The 14,513-nt window shown below is 50.7% G+C and overlaps 1 protein-coding gene and 1 pseudogene across 4 annotated transcripts in view; both read right to left on the reverse strand.

The window, feature by feature from the left end:
* Nucleotides 1-14,513, reverse strand: part of LOC144330659 (disco-interacting protein 2 homolog B-like) — a 174,431-nt gene that overhangs the window by 140,228 nt on the left and 19,690 nt on the right. The window lies entirely within an intron of this gene.
* Nucleotides 11,696-12,510, reverse strand: LOC144330642 (uncharacterized; annotated as a pseudogene).

Consider the following 14,513-nt stretch of genomic DNA (forward strand, 5'->3'; position numbering starts at 1 on the left):
GGAGAATGGCGTGAACCAAGAGGTGAGGCTGCAGTGAGCCAAGATCGTGCCACTGCATTCCAGCCTGGGCAACACAGCAAGACTGTCTCAAAGAAATAAAAATAAACCAATACTCCCAGTTCTTCACCAATGTCAGATACATCAGTTTAAAGAAAAATATGAAAGCATGTTTTTAAATTTCAGTGTTGAATTTAACCATATCTTTTAAGAAGATATGAAGACAGAAGTTCCCCAAGGATCGGGGGAGAAAAAAGCAGTTAAGAAAATCTTAAAACCTCAGGAGAAAAACAAATATGGGTTAAGACCTCAAGGCAAAACTTTTTCTTTGCACTTTGATTTCAAAAGAACACAGATGCCCAAATTATGAACTCTCCCATCCGCATTTTATATTCGTCTGTGTCCTTTGAAAGGCTGGAGATGGGATCCCAGGTTCCAAAGTGCCTGGCCATGGCTCACATCAGGCGGCATCTTTCACAGCCGTTTACTCCCCTGACTGTGGCTAGAGAGCTCTCTGGCCCAATTTACAAAAAAAAAAAAAGTCCTAATTTACTCACGTTCATCACTTTGAGCAGAGTCTCAAGAAATGAGACAAATATTGACACTCCACAGAAGCAAGTACTCTCTTCCTAAAAGTCAAGTGTCAGGTTCCCATGAGCCAGGCAGCTTGCTTACAGAAAGCACTGGCTGACTTGCTGGTTTAATGTTAAATGCATTTAAAATGTTAAGTGATCAAACCCCCCTCCCAGTGGGTGTGCGCGTTGAGCTGGCTGCAGTAGTGATGCAGAACACGTTCTTTCCTTTGGTTTTGCTTCAAGCAGAGCACCCCACACCCAGGAAGAGGCCAAAGGACGGCATCGAGGTCTAGGACAGATCTAAGGAGAGCTGCAGGCTGACTGCCTCATCTGCAAATAGTCTCTCATTTCAGAGAAAATCACTGAACATAGTTCATAACATGTGAATTTTTAAAATTCGTATTTCTAATTTCATCCCATTAGAACTTTTGAACGTCCACCTCCCACCTAGAGAACGTCAGCTCAAGCCGGTCACAGCGCAGTGCGATTTTCTATAAATAATGTGCACGCCTGCATCTGAGCTGAGATGTGAATGTCTGGAATGTGCCTGCCAGGCCCAGGAGGAACTGCAGCAAGTGTGGGGACACAAGCCGCTAAGGAATCTGATTTGGAGGGAACTGGAGGCAACTAAAACTAGGTCCACTGGTTTTTCTTGGTAAGGTTTGACCAGGCAAACTGTTATCACTGTTGCTAATGTATGGTAATTGGGATGGGGACTTAACAGTAGGTAATTAGAGCAATTACAGAATTTGCTACTCAATTACAATGGCACAGATTCCTGATAATGGAAGAACTGTTGCCCAGGAAGAGTTCAAGAGGTCCTCCCCATGCTCCGAGGAACATGGCATTTCCACGCACCCCTGCTTTGGTCCCTGGCCACCACCATCCTGATCTCGGCCATCTGATGGCATCAGTCCCCAAAGCTGGAAACACCTGACACCTCTTGTCACCCTCCCATCTGCCCTGCCTTCCTCCAGTCCGAGATATTCAGGGATGCCCACATACAGGACCAGGAAACCAGGGTTATCCCAAACCAGTGCCTGCATTCAAAGTCCTCCACGGCAGCACAATCACCAATGGCCAATACTCCCAGAACCTTCCACCTCAAAACGGGAGCACATCTGGATTCAAGCTGACAATGCTGCATTCTCTTTGCCATGTACACATGGAGGCATGTCAGGTTCCACCTAAAGGTATCAGGTTCCACGCTGGTCAGGAGCCCAAACCTAGTCACTCTGCATGATCTCAATTCACCATCCAGAGAAGCCTGCAGTTTTCCTCTGGTGCACGGTGTGGATGGTGGATGGTGGATGCATTTCCCCTGAAGACTCGGAAACAGGAGCCTGGCCAAGGAGGCCTGTCACCCCAGCCCCTGAAAGGCCCGGACGTGCCCCTCTGCTGTCTGCACACAGTACCCAAGTCTAGCAGTGCTGGCTCTGTGGTGGGATCCATCTGGGCCTGCAGAGGACCCGGGGCACAGGAACCGTGCAGCCTGGCTGCAGCCAGAGGCCTAAGGGATCCCCACGAGGCTCTCCAGCCTAGGTGCCCTCACTGCAGGAAGAGCCATGCAAGAGAGTTGCCTGCTGAACTGGAAACGCCCCAATCTGCTCAGCCAACACAGAAAGACAACAGCCACCTACAGCTGCTGAGCCCCGAAACGTGGCCACTGGGCCTGAAGGGTTGAATCTGGAATTTAATCTGTGAAGTTCTTTTCAAATGTGTTTAGCTATGTAATCAAATATTTATTCTAATTAAATTTAAAGGAGCCTCTGGCTATGGGCTCCCTTGTTGGGCATCACAGCTCCAGGGAGTAAGAATGGGAGAGAGAGGCCCAGAGCCTCTCTGCATTCTCCACGCTAATTCAACAAGTCATCATAAGGAAAGGCACTCCAGCAGGAGAGGTGTACACGGGAAGAACTGGGTTGGCCCTGACAAGCATGACCCCCATGACATCACAGCTGCCTCAGGCAACAGGCAAAAGACAATGATGTCCACCTGGACAGGCCACCGGATGTGATGATGCACACCCAAGCCCTAGTCCCACAGCAGCCAGAGACCACCCGCTGCTCATCCCGGGTGAAACAGGCAGAGCTACCCGAGCTATCAAAAGCAGGAAGAATTAAGGAAGAGATTCCCACGACACACGTGACACTCCTTGGAGACAGACACAGGCTTCGCTGTGAAAGTGCAGAGGACAGTGGAGTCCCTAGGCGGGCTGCTTCTTCCAATGATCGGGAAGAAACCAGATCCATTTCCTTGTAGGAGAATCATTTGTACCGTGATTAGACAGAAGACAGAAGGTGGCTGATGTTATCAAATCATCAAGCACCTCACGGCTGCTTCTCCAAGGAAGGCCTGGAAACTTGCAGCCACCCGCGTAGGGGCCGCAGTGTTTACAATGGAGATAAGGGTGACTGAGCTCTGGCTTCCTCAGGGAAGCTAAATTTGAACTTTCACCACTGAGGAATCGGTCATTTACAGTCACTCACCCTCAATGCAGAAGAGGGCTCAAGACACTGCACCAGACTTCAACACTCAGGGTTAGGGCCAGGGTCAAATTCACAAGTTTTACAAAATGTATTTACTTGGGATGCCAGAAGAGATGCAGCTTCACACCCCTGACCTCCATGGTTTGCTTAGCCCCTTCACCAGTGGATCTCACCTACAGATGACACATCCACGCCTCATCCATGGCAGCACAGAAAACCACTTGGAAGACAGCCACTCCCACCAAGCTTCCTGACTTTGGTGTTTAAAATCTGCATCTCATACGTGAGATTACACTCCTCCGGACAACGACATTGCGACTGTCATTTCACCCAAAAGGGCTTTAGGAAATGACACGCGGTCCAGACGCCAGAGGTCGCCGGCCGCCTTACTCTAGCCTAATTCCTTTGTGCCTGTATGGAGACTTCACAGATACAGCCCATTAATGACTGTATGAGAAGCTCAGGGCATAGACGAACTCAGTGCTGAATTTTTTCCATTTATCACCCTTCGTTTTGTCCAGAAGACAGCTGAGAAAGGCGGGGGCAGATCATCTCCTCGAGTGTAATGACTCTAGCCACTTCTCTTCACCCCAGGTCACCACTCAGTCAACACCCTTTCGAGAAACCAAAGCAATTCTGTTCCCTTCACTCTGGGTTCCAAGCACTAAATTCCTCCGTTTTATCAATTAGATTATCAAGCAGCTGTTTGTAATCTGGACTGCAATCTGATACAAAATTTAAAGCTGATTTAAGTTGCGGTAATAGCTCCTATTCACATTATAGATAAGGCATGAATGAAAACTTTAATCTGTTCATAGGACCAACTTTGTAAACAAACCAATTATTCAAGCAATGATTGTCTTCAGTTAGATGCAAATTACTTTGCTCATAAAATATTTTCTAGTAGGAATTTTTAAATCCATGGTCTGTCTTTTCTGAGCCTGTCTCTGCACCTTCCTCTGAGTGCACAGCAGGACTTCTCAGGGCATCCCATCAGCAGACCCACTGAAGAGAATAAGCCCGCAGCCCCCAGCCCAGGAATCAAGTCCGAGCCCCAGCAGCCCTTCGTCCAGCCGGGGCTTCCTCACCAGCACAGCACCTAGAGGTCTTCCAGGTTTAATGCCACGTGTGCGTGGAAGGTAGAGTGCTGGAAGGAACACAATAGACATTCAACAATGCAAATTCCCCCCTGGAACAGCCCAGCAACCCTCTGTACCTTCCCCAAAGTACCCATGCCAGGCAGGCGTAGAGTCCAATGGGGGTGCCTAGGAATCAGCATTTAACACTATTCTGATGAATAAAAGTTTGAGAGGTCGGTCAGCGAGAGGCTGTCGTGGCCTCCACTCATTTGCAGGCTCTGAAGAGACACAGATTCAGGTAACGGGCCAGACAGGACAGGACAAGGATGGGGAGGTGGAGGGCAAATTCCATGGACCACCAACCGCCCCGCCATCCCCACTGAGACTCCGTGATTTAAAGAGAGGCAAAGCCAGGGAGAAAAGATGCCCGCACCACACGAGCGACTGAGATTTCACCTAAAGCACGCAGCATGTGGCTGAGGGCCAAGGTTGGGCAAGCCAGGAGCACAGAACGGGGTTCACAGGCCCAGAGGTGTCTCCCACACCCACACCCCGTGCAGACCTCCCAAGCACTGCCTGTGTCTCCTGCCTGGTTTAGTTCCTCCCCCCCTTCTACTGTGTTGGTTTCTCAGCCGCCACCCACCACCACACAACCCTCTCTACAAGCTTGGTGGACTGAAAAGAGCGGGGGCGGGTAAGATCTGGGCTCTGGGGCCAACGTCCTGCCGGAGACATTAGTTCCAACCCACCTAGCTGTGATGTGAGCCCCCGAGATTTCTCAAATGTGAGATGGGAAGGTAACTGAACCCACTCACCAGGACGGCTGTGCAGACTGAGATTACATATAGCCACACCTCGGCATCCACCACACGTGGGACCCCAGTCGTGTTGCCCCTGATGGGAATCCCTCTATGCCCCCTCTGCTACCAGAGCCAACTCCCAGCAGCAGCTGTGGAGGGTTCATCCTCTATTCCCACTCCACTCACCTCCCATCGCTCCACGCAGTGACCTGCCACGCAGCGGCCACCAGCAAATCCGGCCCCACTGGATAACCGACCACCAGCCCCCCCTCACTTTGGGGCGTCTTCCACTTGCAGTTCCGAAGCAGGCCAAGAAACTGCCCTCAAGGGCAGTCACCTGTTCCTTAGTGCATGTAATGACCTGCCACGCAGGACCACCAGCAAACCCAGCTCCACCATCCAGGCTCCTGTGGATAACCAAACCCCCACCCCCCACCTTGGAGCGTCTTCCACTTGCGGTTCCGAAGGGGGCCGAGAAACCGCTCTCAAGGGCACTCACCTGTTTCTTATTGCACGTAATGACCTGCCAAGCAGGGCCACGAGCAAACCCAGCTTCACCGTCCAGGTTCTGGTGGGTAACTGCCCCCGTCCCCTGCTTCCTCCTGGGGTGTCTGGGAGGCTCAGAAACTGCCCTCCAAGGGCACTCACCTGTTCCTTATTGCACTAATACCTCATTTACAGAAATCCACTTTGACTTTCCAGCACTGCAGTTGTGACAATTTAGCAATCCTGCTTGCAAGCTACAAGAGCTTGAGGTCACGTCCACCTCACCAGTATCCCAGAGACCCAGCACTATCCCACTGTGTTTAAAATTACAAAATACTCCTTCAAAATGCTACTGGCATTTGCTTTGCACATAAAATGCTAAAAACCTTCAAGTGAAACAAATATCTTCAACAGTTTGATACAATGACATGTGAGTTACACATCTGCCAAGTTGTAAAGCCTCATGCATTTATAACATTTTATGTACGGTCAAATGGTTCATTAATATAAATTATGAGAATCTCTAAGAAACAGGTTTCTTCTGGCATTAGATGACCAAAGGAAAACTGGGTTCTGGCTGGCTTGCGGGCCTGTAGAGGCAGACATATCTGCTGACACAACGAGGTTCCTTCCCACTGATGTGGCCTCATCCCAGGCCCCTCACCCGGATGCCTGCAGGCCCCTGGAGGAGCAAGCTGACCTGTCCACATTTCTCAAATGCACAGCTGTTGCTCACACTGCAGATAGAGTTCAAGGCACGAGCAGGCCACCACGCTAAAAATACCACGCAGCGTCCATGCCAGGTGACGGTGGTTTTCACTCCATCCCAAAGCCCCAGGTATGAGTTTACAGCCATGATTACCACATGAATTTTTAGACCCTCAAGACATACTTTGTTTCCTTTTATGCAACAAAGTTAAAAGACTATCACTCAGATATAGGCTCTGAAACTGTGGAATAATTATTTGGGAACAGAGCCTCTGCCAGATCAGGATTAGCACTTGGGACAACACCCCGTGACCTCGGTCCACACAAACCCATCCAGACCAGAAGCCTCCCGCACTGTAATTTCTGTGGATTTCTGTAAACGAGGTATTACTGCAATAAGGAATAGATGAGTGCCCTTGGAGGGCAGTTTCTGAGCCTCCCAACCACACGGCCACGTTCAGGCTGAAGCCGCACCACCTCCAGAAACACTGTCCCTCGCCGAGGTGTGCCTGGCTTCTCCCTTTTTCCAAAACTTAATAAAACCTGAAAAGGACAGGTCTGTGTAGAAAAACACAAACTACTTGTGATTCCTCTTCCCAGTTAAGGCTGTAGGAAGCTCGTCTCGGCCCTCACCGTGTTCTGACTGTGGCTTGGTTCCCATAAGAAATAAAGTCAGAATTCTAGTCCCTTCTCCTGGGCAGTGTGGCAGGCATACATACCTTCAGTTATATGAGGAAAGGCGTGGCGAGCCCCCTTCCTTCAGTAAAACTGCACAGTTCCCAGAACCCTGATGCCATCCCCCTCACACCACTGTGAACACCTGGACAGAGCACATTTCAAAGCGTGCACCTTTGTGGGCTAGTTTTCTATTTCTCCACTAAATCACCCCAAATTTAGCGCCCTAAACACTGACTTATTTTCTCACATTTCTGGAAGCTAGAGTCCAAAACAGGTCCCACCATCTAACGTCGAAGTGGCGGCAGGGCTGGCTCTGGGGAAGCGACCGTCTCCTTGTCTCCCAGAGCCTCTAGAGGCTTCCGCATCCCCTGGTCCATATGGCACCCACTGTCTTCAGGACCCACAGCGGCTCTGACGGCCCCTCAACTGGAAGACGCAGAAACGTCAGGAGACCGGGATCTAGTGCTAGGGCCAAGCCTCCCCACCCTCCCAACTCCTCACACACTCCCGTGTGAGCTAATATAGATTCCACTTTAACTAGTGTCACCTGTGTAAGGGGTAAGTGCCCAGCTGTGAACTGGTTAACCTCGCCCACACAAACCCCGAGAATAAACTCACAGGCCATGGACCACTCCACAAGCAATAAGTGACCACCTGCTCAGGGACCTCCATGCCCCAGCAGAGCCCTCCGGTACCTCCTTGTGAGCTCAGACTGGCGGCAGGGGTCTGCAGCGCCAGAGGGCCCTGGATAAAAAAGACAGCTCCCATGTCGGGAGGCACCCGCCCGCGGTTGGGTTCCCAGTACTTTAATAGCCCAGGTGGACAAGCCGCGCCGCATGCAACCCCATCACCAGAATAACGGCTGCACGTGGCGAGTGCACGGGTAGCCACCACTCAGCCCAGCTGGCCGCGCTAAGCACATCACCACCGTGACGCCCAATCAGACTCAACTGCTGGAACAGTCCCGGCATCGGCCCCCAACAACATTCTGGATCACAATTCAGAGTAGTGATTGCGATCAGGGCCACACGTGGCTGAATGTTTTTACAGGAGGACGCCACAGCTGGACTGACGCCACAGCTGGATCTGGCTGGACTGAGAGCATTTCCCACTGTACATTCTTACAACACCATTTTATTTGCGCTTTATTAAACTTCTATGGCTTTTTTCTGCTTATCTACTTTATGGGAGTGTTTCTTGTTCTTATGACTGCGGTGATACTTCAAGCTACAACTATCAATGTGTAAATTAGTTTGGAAGTCGCCTTATCATTAAACATTTCACAAGCAAGCAGTCAGAGGCACCTAACCCGGAGGCCTCTTTTCTTCTCTGAGCCAAACCTACCTTGGACTCAAAGAAAATGGCACATGGAGAGGGGCTGGATCTCCAGCGCCCATTCCTAGGGAGCCTCCTGGGGAGCAGATATGGAGGGAGAAGCCCTGGGTTATGGCACTGTCGTACTAAAGAAAAGTCTATTTGGGTAATGTAAGCACCAGACTTAAGAGATTAAGCAAACCATGAAAAGAAACTACTAACCACAGCTTCTCCAAAACAGAACTAAACTCCCTTTAGTTTGAATTGGAAAAGCAGAAGTGATGATCAGGATACAAAAAAAAAAAAAAAAAAATGAAACAGTATCTGAACACAGGAGAATAATCAAGGGCCACTGTCTCTTCCTGTGTCAGTGGGAGCCTCGCATCTAAGCTGGATTTAGAAGGTTGCTACTTTGGACTGAAAGGTATCCCCAACCCTAGTTTGTAAGCAAGTGGAGCAGAATGCTTCAATTATTTCAAGGTTTAGGGGTAAAGCTCTGCAACTCTCACAACCATTTTAGTTGGTGTGAATTTTAAAGTGACTCAATCTGTTGGCTGGAGTATCTAACGGCTTAACCACGGGGTCACGTTGGAAAATTTTTCCAATTGCTTTTGTTTTTCCTACTGAAGATGCATTTGAACGTTCTTGTAGTTTGCAGTTGGCTGGTTCTGATGTTTGGTCCTGAGGAGGCCCAAGTATCCGTAGAGGAAGAATCTGAAACCTCAAGCCACTCAAGTGCTGTCTGGGCAGATGGAGACCCCAACCCGAGGGACACTGACGGACTCAGCATGGGTGCAGGGCCACCCGATGCAATGGGCCACGTATTTGCCGGTTACAAAACAACATAAGCACACACCCCCAGGTGTGCACAGACGCTCTGTACACATCTGTCCCTGTCAACACCAGCACACACCCCCAGGTGTGCACACACGCTCTGTACACGCTCACGTCTGTCCATGCCAACAACAGCACACACCCCGAGGTGTGCACACACGCTCTGTACACATCTGTCCCTGCCAATGCCAGCACACATCCCCAAGGTGTGCACACACATTCCATACGCGCTCACATCTGTCCCTGCCAACGCCGGCATACACCGCCAAGGTGTGCACACACGCTCTGTACACACTCACATCCCTCCCTGCCAATATGAGCACACATTCCCAGGGGTGCACACAGGCTCTGCACATACTCATGTCTGTCCCTGCAGCCTGAGTCAAACAGTCACAGAGAGGCAGAGGAGGAGGAAGAAGGATGCGATGGGCACTAAGGTCCTGGGCCGGTTCCCCTCCCTACCTCGGGAGAGACCCCTCATGTGATCCTGCCATCACTCACCCTTCCGCCTCCATCCTCCATCCTCCCACAGGGATCAGGAGGATGCCCACTGCACAGAGCTGTGATGAGCATGAACAGAAGATGGCAGGAGCTCACGCCAAGGTGCTGAGCACGGGGCCTACGGAGTGCTTCTTTCTGCTGTGGCTGACATCATCAAAGAAGAGACTGACACAGCTTCTGCAGAGAATGTCACTTGCTGAGAAACTGAAACGTGTGACCTAGGAGCCTGTGAAGGTCTAAGAACAAACCAACAAACCAAACGGTTTTGTTTGTTTTTCAAACACCATAGCCTGTTTTTTCTTTTTTTTCATGCTCTACCTTGGGTATCATTTAGTTAAATCTCAAAGTAAGTCCAATAAATACACAAAATCACAGGACTGAGCATGGAGCATTGTTTCACTTCATGTCCTCCAGCCTTTAGGACACATTAAGGAAAGACATGATTCCAGGATTCCCATTAGAAAGGCTGCCCTGAGGCACCTGCTGGGGCAGCCAAATTGCAGCTGTTGATGCTGCCCCCAAGCTGCTTGGATGAAGCAGAAGATTCCGGAGATCTCCTCTCTTCTGCCCCTTGTCCAGGAGAGAAGGTGGGGGGAGAAAAGTGAGAGAAGATAGGAAGAAGGAGGGGGGAAGGAGGGAAAGAGGAGGGGGTAAGGAGGAAGAGAGGTGGGGGGAGGGAGGGATGGGGGAGGGAGGGAGGAGGGGCATGTTCCATCCACCAAGGCAGCTACACTGCAGAGAGAATGGAGGGTGTGTTGCCTCTCAGGACAGCAAGTTCAAGCTGTTTATAATTGTTAGCGTAAACAGAGACCAGCTGAGGACAGGGCTGTCATTGGAGTTGACGTTTTATTTTCATAGTTGATATTGGGGACCTGGACCTAAAGCACCGTGCCTTGCCCTTTTGCCAGATGGGCCTATGCTTCTCTATACTTGAGTCTATTTGACTAAATACCCGATATTGACTAGGAATTATGACGTGTAGGATACCCCTTACCACAGTAACATCAAACTCATATTCTAAATGCAATTTGTTCAGGAACTGGCTTCTAACTCTGGGTGGGAATGTTAAGCTCAGTCCAGTTCAATTCAGTAAGCATTTATCAAGAAACTCCTAGACCAAGAGCTCTGTTAGACACTGGGTATGGGGTGATGGGGATACGAAGATGTGGAATTAGAACTCGAGAAGCTCAAATGCTTCCATTTAATTCCCTAATGCAATTACTAAGCTTCAACCTGATGGCTGTAATGTCTAAATTCACTTTTTCTTTATTCCAGTTCTACATAACAAAGCACAAATAATCACAGAGGAATGATTCTGTGTTGGACTATTCAGTGGACAGAGAAGAGCATTCTGACTGGCATGAGACACTGTCTCCATTCCCAGGGAGCCCGTGAGGTGGCTGCACGGAGCACACGCGTGAAGATTCAGGAGCACGAGCGTCAGGTGATGGGAGGGGCACGGAGACAGCACCAGAAAGATGCCTGCCGAGGGGCCGCTGCAGCCAGGCTGGCCGGGAAGGTCACAGGAGTGGGCACAGGCATCTCCCTCCAGCCACACTTGGTTTTCAAGAGGACACATGCAGGGAAGGGGATGACACCGAAATGCTGTGGCACTGAGGGAAGGAGAGGAGGGACACAGGGCCAAGGGCTGGCCACCATCCCTTGCGTCCCTGCCCCTATGAACGCTGCCAAAATCAGCCCCAACGGGGAGAAGTGAGATGGGTGAAAGAGGTGGACAGACTTGGCTTCCATGGAATTCACAGATTCCAGTCATTAAAAATCCCTTCTGAGTTTTCATCTGGAAAACTTTGCAAATGTATTTAGCGACAAGAAGCAGAAGATGAAGCCAACACAGTTGGGCTCAAACCGCCGCCCTTCTCCTTCTCTCTGCATCCAGGATCCACCCTGAGCCCCTGAGTGCGAGGACCCGGAGCTGCCCAGCCCAAAGGAGTGGCCCCTGACCAGAAGAGGGAGACGCACAGCGGGGCCCCCAGCACGTGGATGGCAGGATCTGTGCTATGTCAGTCCCAGGGCCCCAAGCACAGAAGGCCTGGGGCTCCCAGCTGAAGTTTTGCTGTCTCCTCTGTCACCAAAGTCGAGAAGGACTGAGTGAGACCAACGTCGGACCTGCTGGCTCCTCGGTGGCTGCCGATGTGGCCCTTAGGCTGCGGGTGAAACCCTCTAGGGAAGCCGAGACAGTGGCTAGAATCACAGCCACGAGTGTTCCAGGGGCCCTAAAACACAAGCGCAGCCTGAGGAAGGCAGCGCCCGCTCAGATCCCCGTCCAGGCTTGTGTGCCACACTCGAGAGACACACGGCACCAGAACATGGCACTTTAAGTGACTTTGTGGGGTGTAGGAACACAAAGTGGGGCCTCGAGTGGCTCAGAAGTCACTCCCACCAGCCCACGGGGACCCGGGCGGCCCCTCTGGATGTGGCTGGCGTCTCTCCAGGGCGGGCTCCAAAGTCCTATGGAGGAGGTGAGTGTCGGTCTTGCTCTGAGGAAGGCCCCTGACAAGTATCCTGAACATGCAGGCACACAGCTGGCTGACTCATCTGAAGGAACCTGTTGAGCCACTAGCCAGGGAAGGCTGGAAAGAACTCGACTAACACACGATCCCTGCCCAGGCGCCCACCTGGGCCGCCCACGAGAAAACTAGGGAAGCTGTGAAGATGGAGGTGTGCACGGGGCTGGGAGAACCCTGGGAGAAGCCGCACTGGGGACAGGGAGGGACGGAGAGCTGGGCCCCACAAGCAAACGAGGGAGGCGCTCAGTGCCATGAAGACCCCGCTGCACCCACAGCTGCAGGCCTGGCTGGCAGCACGACCGTGGCTTCAGGCGCGGGCCCAGGAGCACGTGTGTTTGGCAGGAGCTGCCCTCCTGGAGCCACACTACGGGTACCGTCATTTTAGAGGCAGGTACCTGATATCAAGGATGACAATCAACCATGCCACCCTGAATTACAGCCATGTCCTCAGTGGGTCACTATTTACGCTGACAATTACAAAGAGTTTGAACTCACTGTCCCAAGAGGCAACAAGCCCTTCATTATCACGGCCGCAAGCCTCTGTGCGGCCCTCCTCCCCCTGTGCTTCCCGTCGGGGCAACCTGAAGTCCCATGACAGTGACTCAGAGCCAGCCCAGTAGCTTCAGTGCAGGAAAAATCACAAAAACTCAAACACATCCTAAACATGGGCAGTTGGTAGGAGCTGATTCCTAAATTAAACCTGTTCGGAGGCTCTCTGGGCTAGCACAGCTCTGATCACAGGCTTGCGCTTTCTGCTCTCTGTGAAGGGCGGCGAGGAGGCCGGACTCTGCCATTCTGCAGGCTCCAATACATGGAGCCTGCCCTGTGGCATCGGTGGCCTGTGCCAGACAGTGTGACCGTCGCCCGCAGTGAACACTCGGCACAGCAGAGCAGGCTTGGGGAAGAACAGAAAGTGACTTCTAAGCCCGCAGAAGATGCTAAGCCACGCACGGCCTCACGCGCACTGCGTGTCAATCACGCAGAAGCAGGAACGAGCTCTTAGTAGTTCCAGTAAATGCAAAGGCCGCCCTGGAAAACTGCGTGAACCTTTCTGACTACTCACAGGTGGGGAGCCACTGCCTGAGACACAAAGGTAAAGAATTAACCTGAAACTGCATATTATGAAACTTATTTTTAAATGATGGCGCTTAATTTGAAAAGACTCCCAAAGAATACTGCATTAGAAAGTGACAGAGTGAAACCGTGAAGCTGACCACAGGAGTCCCTGGAAATTTCACCAAATGTTGTGTCAAAACTGGGAAACAGAAGAACCGCACCTGATGAAACATTCGATTAATCACTCGAGTCCTCCCCATATACGAAGCTATGTTAAAAAGTGTTCCAAAGGTGGAGAGGATGGTATTTCTTCCGATTTCGCAGGGGATGTACACCACCCCTGCAATATGGTTCCTAACATCCAGGGGGCGAGAGGATGATATTAGTCTCAATATTGTAGGAGGTGTACACTCCCTAGTGACATTGTTCCTAATATCCAGGGAAGTAGAGGAAGATATCACTCCCATTAGAGCAGGGAGTGTACACCCCTTCTGTGACATTGCTCCTAATAGCCAGCGGGGGAGAGGAAGATATTACTCCTAGTATTGCAGGGGATGTACACCCCCTTGTGATATTGTTCCCTATATCCTGGGAGGGAGACGATACTTGTGGCAATATCGCAGGGGGTGTACATATCCACTGTGATATTGTTCCGAATATCCAGAGGGAGAGAAAATGATGTGACTCCCAATATCACAGGATGTGTACATCCTCCTGTGATATTGTTTCTTATATTCAGGGAGAGAGGATGATATTACTCCCAATATCGCAGTGGTTATACACACCTCCTGCGATATTGTTCCTAATATCCCGAAAGGGAGAGCAACATATTTCTCTCAATATGGCAGGGGGTGTACACCTCCTTTGTAATATTGTTCTTAATATCCATGATGGGAGAGGATGATATGACTCCCAATATCGCAAGAAGTGTACAGCCGCCTGTGATATAGTTCCTAACATCTAGGTGGGGAGAGGATGATATTACTGCTCATATCACATGACTTGTAAAACTCCTTTGATATTTTGCCTACAATCCTGAGGGGAGAGGGTGATATTGCTCCCAATATCGAAGAAGGTGTACACCCCCTGTGACACTACACCCAATATCCACATTAGAAGACGAAGACATTACGCCCAATATCGCAGGGGATGTACACCCACCCTAGGATATTGTTCCTTATATTGAGAGGGGGAGAAGATGCTATTGCTCCCAATAATGCAGGGGCTGTGGAGGTACACCCCTCCTGTGATATTGTTCTTAATATCCTAGGGAAGCGAGGATGATACTACACCCAATATCGCAGGGGATGTACACCCACCCTGGGATATTGTTCCTTATATTGAGAGGGGGAGAAGATGCTATTGCTCCCAATAACGCAGGGGCTGAGGAGGTACAGCCCTCCTGTGATATTGTTCTTAATATCCTAGAGAAGCGAGGATGATACTACACCCAATATCGCAGGGGGTG

This window comes from Macaca mulatta, chromosome 8 (genome assembly GCF_049350105.2).
Source record: "Macaca mulatta isolate MMU2019108-1 chromosome 8, T2T-MMU8v2.0, whole genome shotgun sequence".
Taxonomy (NCBI): Eukaryota; Metazoa; Chordata; class Mammalia; order Primates; family Cercopithecidae; genus Macaca; species Macaca mulatta.